This window comes from Trachurus japonicus, chromosome 2 (genome assembly GCF_045865225.1).
Source record: "Trachurus japonicus isolate A0001 chromosome 2, Traja_1.0".
In the NCBI taxonomy this organism is placed as follows: Eukaryota; Metazoa; Chordata; class Actinopteri; order Carangiformes; family Carangidae; genus Trachurus; species Trachurus japonicus.
In genome coordinates, this window is record NC_140908.1 from 15,690,110 (window position 1) to 15,701,540 (window position 11,431).

Here is an 11,431-nt window from a genome sequence, read left to right on the forward strand (position 1 = left end):
CCTGAAGTCAGAGTTCAGACATTCTTTATAATAATTAGATTTGGCATTACGTGTTTTGACTTTACTCTGGTTTCTAAGTTGTCTATACATTTCCCAATCATCATTGTTTCTCGTTCTACGGTAAGTTGACCATGCTTTGTCTCTTTGTCTAAAAAGACTAATAAGCTCTGGAGTGATCCAGGGAAGATGCTCACCCTTGACCTTGACCATTTTCCACGGAGCATGTCTGTCAAGCACTTCATTATATTCAGTATAAAAATAGTCCCAGGCATCTTGTACATTGGGTATTAATTGAAAACGATCCCAGTTTATGTTGATCAAATCATGACAAAATAAATCTGTATCCATTTTTCTATGTTGTCTGATCTTTATCAACTTTGGAGGTGATTTGGGGAGTTTAATTTTCCATACACAATAGACAATCGAGTGATCACTAAAGCAGTCAGACATAACACCAGATTTGGTAATCCTATCAGGATGTGAAGCCAGTATCCAATCCAACAAAGTACTTGTTTTCTTGGTGACCCTTGTTGGTTCATCTATAAGCTGGGTAAGGTTTATAGCAGTGAATTTTCTTTTGATTGTGTCAGATGATTTGTCTAGCCAGTTCCTATTAAAGTCGCCTAGTAAAATTAATTCATTCATGGCAGATATAGAGGTGATAGTTGAAATCAAGTTGTTAAAGGAGTCCACTGGGGAGGAGGGTGGTCTGTATATACTACCTATGTGCAAACACTTATTCGTACTATGTAATACAATTTTCACAAAAACTGACTCAAAACCATATGGGCCAGTAGTAGGAATAACAATTTCAGAAGCAATGTCTGTAGAAACATAGATAGCCACACCTCCATTGACCGAAAGTATTATCGATCCTCTCACCCTAAGAGAGGGATGTCAAACTTTTTTTTTAAAAACTGGATGATATGATCATACCTTGCAACAAGATTGAAGTTAAATCCTCTGCAGAGTTTCTCATTTTTATCTTTTGTGCATTGATGTTTTTTTTTTTATTATGTTGGTTCATTAGCATATCTCATATCCTGCTGCCAAGTTCCCAGCTCTCTATCTGTCTCCATCCACAGCAGAGATGAGCCACAGGTGCTAAATGCTCACTGACGACAGGTTCATTAAAGGGATAGTTCAACATTTTGGCAAATTGGCCCATTGCCATAATCCCTGTAGTCATAGCAGTAGGTTCGTTACCTTTAATTGTCGGTGCAAGCTGTTTTTAGAACGGCGGAGCAGAGCCGTGAGCTGCTCAGAGCTACGCTACAGAGGCTCATTATGGGATTTCTTGGTTTCCCTCATCATCAAACTCATCAAATACACAATCCAACAACTCCACAACGCTCTGGTGGACAAGTTGTGAGCTGCACATTCACCACGCTATGAGATAATAACACAACGTTACCACACAGAGTTGTTTTAGAGGGAAATACAGAGACTGTTGATGAAAAACTGTCCCTGAAGGCAACGTGCATCAGTGGTTTTACATGTATTTCCCTCTAAAACAACTCTGTGTGGTAACGTTGTGTTATTATGCCCATTCGTTTTAGGATTAATTTTAAAATTCTTTTATTTGTTTTTAAGTCTCTTAATGGCCTTGCCCCACCATACCTTTCTGAGCTGTTAGAACCTTACGCCCCTACACGCCCCCTCAGGTCAGCTGACCAGCTGCTCCTGAAAGTCCCGAAAATGACCACCAAACTTAAAGGGGACCGGGCTTTTTCAGTTGTGGCACCAAAGCTATGGAATGACCTGCCTCTTGATATCAGACAGGCTCCATCGCTGCATGTTTTTAAAAAGCGCCTCAAAACTCACCTGTTCTCCATAGCCTTCGACCCCGTTTTTAACTGATGTCTTTTATTCTGCTGTCAGTTATTTATTGTTTGACTCACCTATGCGCTATGTTTTAATTGTTTATTTGTTTTGTATAGTGTTATTTTAAATGCACTTTATTTTATTCTTTATTATTTTCTGTTGTGTTTTATGTACTTTTAGTGTCTTATGCCAATTGTATATTTTGTGTGTGATTTTGTACAGCACTTTGGTCCACTGGGTTTTTAAAGTGCTTTATAAATAAAGTTGGTATGGTAAGTTGGTATTATCTCATAGCGTGGTGAATGTGCAGCTCACAACTTGTCCACCAGAGCGTTGTGGAGTTGTTGGATTGTGTATTTGATGAGTTTGATGAGGGAAACCAAGAAATCCCATGAGCCTCCGTAGCGTAGCTCTGAGCAGCTCACGGCTCTGCTCCGCCGTTCTAAAAACAGCTTGCACCGACAATTAAAGGTAACAAACCTGCTGCTATGACTATAGGGATTATGGGAATGGGCCAATTTGCCAAAATGTTGAACTATCTCTTTAAGCAAACGCTGCAAACAATGCTGGCTCATCATTCACCAACATACCTGGGTTAGCTGCTATGCTAGTGTTATCACTATGTGATATGTAACAATACCTATAGGATGACTTTCAGAGCTCAGTTCTGAAGCAGTGAAAAGGGGGAGAGGATGAAAGCAGCGCTGATCTCCTCTGTCATGTTCACCAGCGGGAGGGTTGATAGGTGTACACGCGTGCGCACACACACACACACACACACACACACACACTTGAGGCATTTGCAGAGAAGTGCTGCAGCAATAATTAGATTTCACTTCAAAGAAACATGCCGTTGTTTCAGTGGGAGATGAGGATGATGTGCAGCAGCAGCACCACTCTCTTCTGTCATCATACGGCAGGATGATGGGCCATGTATTGTTGTGTTGTTTATAGATTTGACCTGATTGAGTGAATTCCAGGGGTCAGTTTAGTTTGTACACATCAGTCTGACATTGAGGGTTTGAAACTTCCCATAGCTCATCTTTAAAGGGATAGTAGCATTTTTTTAAAAAGTGGGGTTGTATGATCTCCAAATAGCCCCTAAGTACTTTAATTGTTCCATTGTTCACTATAATATAATTTTTTCCAGCCCTTCAAAGTGCAGGAAAAACACAGTTTTTATTTGGACCTAACCAATTGCTGATCGGCGGCGCTAACCCTGGGCGGAGGGATACGTGAGTTGGTTCGGTCCAAATAAAAACTGTGTTTTTCCTGCACTTTGAGGGGCTGGAAAAAATTATATTATAGCGAACAATGGAACTGTGTATTTTTTTCAGGTAAAACCTCTTTTAGGCCGTGAAAATAGGCCGTTTCTTTGGGTCTGTTCACAACACTGTATGTTGTAAATCTCTGGGCAGGGCTATTATGGGCTGGCGTTGCTAACGGGAGGAGTGCAGAGAGTCTTCTACTGCAATTAAAGTACTTAGGGGCTATTTGGAGATCATACAACCCCACTTTAAAAAAAATGCTACTATCCCTTTAAAGGTCCTTCGCTAAGGGAAAATGTTAAGGAATTTGCAGTATTCTGACATAGGAAAAGTTTGGCATCATTGCTTGCGATGCCAGTTAACAGCTATCTCTCAAAGTTGGAGACAAGAAAAGAAGGCAACAGAACCAAAATGCCTTTCAGGTATCGAAGCAAATGTGTCTCAGAATTCAAATTAAAATGGATTAACAGAAATGCCTTTTCATTTTCCAATTATAGCCACATTTTTTGACTCATAAATAAAATGAATAATCAAACTCAAACTGCATTTTCATTTTCTTCTTCAAGACGGCTCATTCTCTGACTTAATCAAAATAATAAAGAAAAGGACATTTAAGATTTAATTTTCAAAACATCCTCCAGCAAAAAGGTACCAAAATTCAATTTGAAATGTCAGATTTGAAAATTAAAATGAAAGGCTTTTTAATTTCAAGGTCATAGCTGCATAAATAAAACTAATAAGAAATCATCCAAACTGCATTTTCATTTTCTTCTTTAGGTTGCTCATTTTATGACGTAATTACAAAGAAAAATCAAACAGAGAAATGCTTTTTCGTTTTCATGCCCGCCCTGCAAAAAGTGTTCCATAAATCAAAATGAATTGGCAATCCCAAGCGGCGCAGGAGAGTGATATCAGTGGCCGACAGCGACGACGAAAAAACAAAGCACGTCTCACCGAATCTTCCTCTGTTGTATTCTTTATTTATTAAATTAAGTGTAGACCGATCGGTTCATTGTAGGCTAAAAATGGTTCCCAAAGTGGGTCCTTGAGAGGATTCAAGGGGGTCCCCAACTTTTTCTTGAAATTTTACCACTTTTTTCTAGAATTTTTAAACTTTTTTTTTTTTTGAGAAATTATTTTTATTTATTTATTTATTATAGAAATTTGTACCAAATTTTTTCCACTTTTTTCTAGAAAATGTTAAAGCAGAAGTAAGCGATATTTTTGTGTTAATCTAAGTCTTAAATAGTTGTATCTTCCGACAGCAATCACTTCTATAGAGTGTTTGGTCTGAAACACGGGTCTGTCAGTCACTCTGCTCTGAGCCCAGGAGAAAACTTTCCTTGTATCCTACAACCTTTATCCAATGAGGAGAGAGAACGGCATAAAGGGGCAGTCCTCTCTGTGTGTGCAGCCAAGGGATGCGCCTGAATGTGGTGACGTAGGGACGAGGACCAATAGATCCATGACGAGGGCGGGGGCTGCTAACTCCATCAGCTGACAGGAAGTTATGGTGCGTTCAAGGCAACCCGTAACTGGTGTTTTTCCGACCTGTGAAGTCGTACCAGTTCGATCTGGTACGACTTCACGGGTCAGAAGTTACGAGTGGCCGTTATAGTGACTTTCACAGGTAAAACAGGTCGGAAAAACACGAGTGGGTTGCCTAGAACGCTACAAAGTCGTAAGTCGTGACTTGAAGCTGTAATTTACGGTTTCAAAAGCCTGCCTGGAACGCAGCATTAGCCAAAACCACCGGATCGCTTACTTCTGCTTTAAACTTGTTTTTTTTATTAAAGAAATCTTACCACTTTTTTTTTCCAGAAATGTCTCTACAATATTTCCAAAAATTAATGAAATAAAAAAAAACATTGAAAAAATAACGATATATTCAACTTGAGATCCTGTCCATGAAAGTCACTAACAGGATCAATGAAAAGGGACAGTCCTTGTGGATGCAAAATATGTCTGCACTCACTCCACTTAAATGTTAACTGTAATTGTCCTGGTACTCTGTATCCACCAAGACACCCGAGTGGCCGAGTGGTGTGATGCCAACCGGGGCATTGGGCCTTCCTTTTCAAATTCAACTCAGCCTATACCGACCCTGAGACTAATAAGGGACGTATAAAAGTAATTATTCTTAGTTGGATATATATATTTATTATTGTAATTATTGGTGGAAATAGCCAATCTACAAGCTCACAATGTGTTGAACTTATAGATCTGCTATTTTCACAACTTATGTGTGACACTCTTGATGAAGTAGTGCATAAATTCATGAAAAAAATCTGTTTAAGACTATACTTTTTTTTGTTTAGAACTAAAACTAGACTAAAACCTTTTTGAGTTTTCGTCGACTAAAACTATCACATATAGAAATGACTAAAATTGACTACACACTAAAAACAGTTGGGTTAAAAAATAACCCAATTTAACCCAACTGCTGGTTCAAAAAAGGACGAACCCCTTTTTGGGTTTTTGACCCAACTTTTGGGTTGAATATTCAACCCAAGAGTTGGGTTATGCTGACTACAACGTTGGGTTATTTTTAACCCAACTATTGGGTTGTGTATAAAGCACTTGCTCGACCCAATAGTTGGGTTAAAAATAACCCAATGTTGTAGTGCGCAGACAGCATTTTTCAAATGAACCGGCCGGTTAAGTCACAGAATTACCCAACCCTTAACCCAACAAATGGGTTACTCACTGAAAAATAACCCAATTACTTACACAACCCAGGAATTGGGTTAAATTCATAGCCCTATAACACTGAAAATGGGTTACACTCCGGAAAAATAACCCCAAAATTTTAACTCAACACCAATAACTCAGAAATTGGGTTACAGAGATAACCCAACATTTTTTAGTGTGTAATAAACATTTTAGTCCGAAAGACTAAAACTAAAGACTAAATCTAAAATGCCTTGAAGCAAATAAAAGCCCAGGCTCCTGTTGGAGAATCTTAGGGTATATTGTGTAGTGACCAGGGAGGAGGATGTGAGAAAAACGGACAACATTTGATGGAGCAGAATCTTCCTTATACGACTCTGTTCCCTCCCTCCATCTTCCTTATACTATATTCTTCTCTCTCTATCTGTCAAAACGACACAGATACTGGCAGGCTGTCAAATAACTGTGTGTACATTTCAGAGAGAAACGGCCCCTGCTTAATTACCGCCACACTGATTGAATCCCAGTGTGAGTGATGTATGGGGATAGGACTCAGTGACAGAATGAAAATGAAATAATATTAAGCAGCCGAGTAGATAATCCATTTAGGAATGTCTGGGAAACGAAACGGATTAGTTAATGCAGCGCCGTATGCCTCGCCTGGTAGAAGACATCAAAGCTGCTGCAAATCTAAAATGTTTTCATTCTTAGCCCCCCACCCCCACCCCCCGCCCAATTGTTACATCTTTGACAAACTGAGCAAAGGTTTCAGAGGTGTTTTCTCATTCAGGTCCGATGGGGCATATTTGAAATCTGGACTTGCTCTATCCCATACCTGTACTTTTCAAAGGAAGCCAATGAAATTTCAAGGAATCCTTAGGGATATTTGACAGATTTAAATGTTTCCTTCACAAAGAATATTTTGAGCAGTTTCTCTTCCTGTGAAAACCAAGTGAGGACAAACACTTTCTGATTCACTCGAGAAAAAAAAATATCAAAAGGAAATTTCAATGGATTTGGAGGGTTAAATGTTCAGGGTTTTGCTTCATTTGACTGTGTCAGCAGGATTACATTATGATGATCGTTCTGACTGCAGCGTGAGCTACGGTGGCCCTGAGGTGCAAATCAGAAAACACAACAGCAAAAGAGTTGTGTTTAGTTATTTATCGTTGTGTTTTCTGATTTGCTGTTGTGATTTGCACCTCAAGGCCACCGTAGTGATCTCTCTTTGTCCTTCTGGCTCAAATGTTTCCTTCCCCCATCCTTCTTTCCTTCCTTTCTCTCTCTCTCACTTCCTTCCTTCCTTCCTTCCTTCCTCTGTTGATCCAATTGACCCTCCATCTTTCTTCCCTTCCTTCTTCTTTTCTCCCTCCTTTCCCTTCTTCCTTCCTTGAACGACTCTGTTCCCTCCCTCCATCTTTCTTTCCATCCTTTTATCCTTCCTTCTTTCCACAATCATTTTCCCCTTCCTTCCTTCCTTCCTTCTTTCTTGACCCAATCTGTTCCCTCCCTCCATCCCTCTATATTTCCTTCCTTTTTCCCTTCCTTCTTTCCTCACATCTTTCTCTTTGTCCTTCCTTCTTTCCCTCCCTCCCTTTCTCCTTCCTGCCTTCCTTCCCTCCCTCCTTCCTTCTTTCCCTTTGTCCTTCCTTCCTTCTTTCCCTTTGTCTTTCCTTCCTTCCTTCCTTCCTTCCTTCCTTGCCCCAGGTGGACAACAGAGGGTTAATACAGACAGTATATTTATGGCTGTTGCCGTGACTCCCCTGGTGGTCCAGTAGGGGAACACACCTGCAGAAGAAAGTGACAAATGGGAACTTCTTTCCACAGGTTTCTTTCCTATCTCTGCATCTTCTATCTCTCCTCTCCTCTCTCCTCCCCATCCTCCTCTTTCTCTCCGTTCTTGCCCGAGCAGGCTGCAGACGATGCTTAATGGACGCGTAAGCGAGCGCAACTGCCTCGTGAATAATTCCACAGGCGCAAGGTGAAGCAGAGGACAGCCCTGTGTTGTGGACACATAGGAAAAGTAGAAGTCTGAAAAAGCAGCCACACACTAAAAACAGTTGGGTTAAAAAATAACCCAATTTTAACCCAACTGCTGGTTCAAATAAGGACGAACCCCTTTTTGGGGTTATTTTAACCCAACTTTTGGGTTGAATATTCAACCCAAGAGTTGGGTTATGCTAACTATAACGTTGGGTTATTTTTAACCCAACTGTTGGGTTGTGTATAAAGCACTTGCTCGACCCAATAGTTGGGTTAAAAATAACCCAATGTTGTAGTGCGCGGACAGCATTTTTCAAATGAACCGGCCGGTTAAGTCACAGAATTACCCAACCCTTAACCCAACAAATGGGTTAATCACTGAAAAACAACCTAATTACATGAACAACCCAGGAATTGGGTTAAATTCATAGCCCTATAACACTGAAAATGGGTTACACTCTGGAAAAATAACCCAAAATTTTAACTCAACACCAATAACTCAGAAATTGGGTTACAGAGATAACCCAACATTTTTAGTGTGCACATACAGCACATGCATGTAGCATAGCTCGCTGTGTAGGCTGGATTAGTATGCATGCAGGGGAATCTTTCAAGCCTCATGTGGTTTGATTTATCAGGTGGAAGACGGTGAAGTTTTCTGTACATTTCAAGGTTGTCCAACTTGGTGTAATATAATTTGTGGTGACAATATACATCCATGGACCGGCAGTTTGCCCATAAATGATATCAATCTCTGAGTCTTTCTGCAATCTAACAGGATCATGAGGGAATGAAGGAACAAAACAAGGCGGGTAACATTTTACTTGACGTGGACTTCCAGGCATAATAGAAACATAAGCTCTATTAGTGGTTGTGGCTTTTGTTTTGCATCTGAAACCGGCTGAACGCATATAAAACTTAAGGGATGCAGGCAGCTACATACACTGATGAAAAACCACAGGAAATGTCATTATAACCTATGGAGTCTGCTGATTAAATATATTCCACTTGAAAAGGACAAAGATATAAAGGATAACAAGATCTACTAGTTGACCTCTCCAAGTTTAAGGGGAGACACTACAGGTGAATAGGGTAACATTTTTAAATAACAGATATCACCATTAAACTTCCCAAGTTTATCACTCACATTAAGACAAATATTTTTCGTATCACAAGATTTGTCAAATTTTATGTTTAAATCTGTAGATGAGGCAATATCTGATGAAAAATATGTGCTAATTTGCATATATTTCCAGAACCGAAATCTGAAAAATCGATAAAGCCACTTTCAAAATTCTTGTTTTATTTTGTTGACATTTTAGAGTTGGAAGTTTTTACAGAGGGGATTGTGGATATCTCTTTTTATCACTTTGTAAATGAGAAAATACTGTCACCAGCCCTAAAAAAATCTAATTTTGCCGTGTTTTTAGGAATAAAACGTTGTATAAATCAGGCTCTGAATGATATATCAACAATCCCCTCTGTATAAAACCTTCAGAATATAAACAGGAATAAAACTGGAAAACTGGTTCCATAAAATTATGTTTTTGTTTATTTTTGACTGTGTGTTTTTTACAGTGTATCATGTGGCTAGGAACAAGAAATATTCTGTGTAATGGAGTGTTTTGACAATGACTCATTGTTAGTATCAGTCAAATAAAGAGCCATTGCACTTATTCAGCTTTAATCAGACTTACACCCATGATTGACATGGGCTACAATCATATACATAGCTTTCTACTGGAGAACATTTCACTGAACAACATAAAATTTTATGAAGATTTGACAAAAAGAACTCATCCTTTGTTCACTAGTTTAAAAAACTAAGATATATTGTAAAGAAAATGAGAATTGTGTTCCATCAAATTCAGATTTTGTGTTTGTTTTTACAGTATTACTGTTGCAGATACACACATACTATTTTGTGTATATCTCCAACCATGATGGCCAGGGGCATCATGAATGGAATTTTGGATGCGTATTCATATATTTACCAAAAACACAAGAAATACAGTGCAAGGATTTGGTTTAACTGCCCCTTTATGTGCTTCATTGCTATTCTCTTTCAAGGGAAAAGTTTTTGGTTTTGTTTTGTTTTTTGGCTTTCTCCAGATAATGATGCACCACCAGTGGGAATGTTTCTGTCTGTTTGGACAAACCCTATTGATGTGATGTGGTACATTTTTTCTTATTTTTATTCTTTTATATTTTGCATATGATGTCTATTGTGTATGCAGTGGACGTAGGCACTTTGTGATAACTGAATCTGTATTTTAAAAGGCTGGCTTCCCATTTATATTCTGAAAGTCCAATCAAATTATTTGAGCAAAGATAATTTATGTGAAAGTATAAAATAAAGACCAAAGTAGGTGAAACTATGAGGTACTTTTTACAGCTTTTATTTCTTCTTTGACATTATTACCCTCCGTATTGAGTGTGATTGTCCCAAAAGACTCTGTCTTACTTCTTACTCTTAAAACTAAATATAATATATATATAACTTAAAAAAATCAAGATAAGCATTTTATTCAGCTTGAGAACTGACGCTTTTGGTGTGAAACAAAAATATTTGACTGTCCCTGGAGGATAGGACCCCAGATGCGAGGAAAAATAAATGAAAAAATAAAATAAAATAAAAAGTAAAATAAGAATAAAAAATAAAAATAATAATTTTCTTAACTTACCGTATTTCCTCTAATAGTAGCCGGTATCTATTTAATAGCCGGGTCTGTTATAATGGCCGGGGGCGTGGTTTACACGAACAAATAAAGGCCGGCCCCAAATACAGGCCGGGTCAATGGGAAAAAAACAAACAAACAGAAAAAACCTGAATTTCAGTCACTGTGGATGCACTGGTCTCAGGCGGCCAAACACGGATGCAGTAACCCACAAGTGCCAGCAGATGGCAGTAGCTAGATCTGAAGTGCCACATGAACCCACGCTTCAAGGAAACAGTCACTGACAACTCGACCGAAGAGAGCTTTAGCAGCATGGCGTGTCACTACCCGATTTGCGACGCTACCCGATCTGTGACAAAACTGGTCACTTGTGCTCCAGCGTTTATTAGCCTAATCCTGTCCAGCTGATCGCTGCTGTTGCGGTACCTGCTACAGTAATGTGTAAAAAAATATAATTAATTGTAGGCAGAATGAAAACTGAGCACGGTAACTGTCAAATTTGAGCACCAGCATGAAACAGAGGAAGAAATAATAGCCTCTCTCAAATATAAGCCGGTCTCCAATACAGGCCGGTTCCCCTGGGCAGCTAAAGTAAATAAAGGCCTCGGCCTCTATTAGAGGAAATACGGTAATTGAAAAGAAAACCCAAACAGAGAAATGCTTTTTAGTTTTCATGCTCACCCTGCAAAATGTTCTCAGCATCTTTCCGCTTATCGTTGTACTTTTGGCTTGTAAGTTATAAATAGCATATATATATATATATATATATTAAGGGAAATAACACGTACAAACAGGGCCGTATAGAGGAGAAAGGTGATGATAACTCTAGGGGCCCAGCGCCCAGTGGGGCCCATAAAAAACCCCAGTAGTCTAATCTTTGTATGACTGATTTATTCTGCATAAGACCCTGACTAATACTCATAGTACACTGTAAAAACTCTACATCTTTCCAAGAATATTTGTCTTATTTCTTGTCCAAATGTCTCATTTCTAGTCAAAACTAATCTC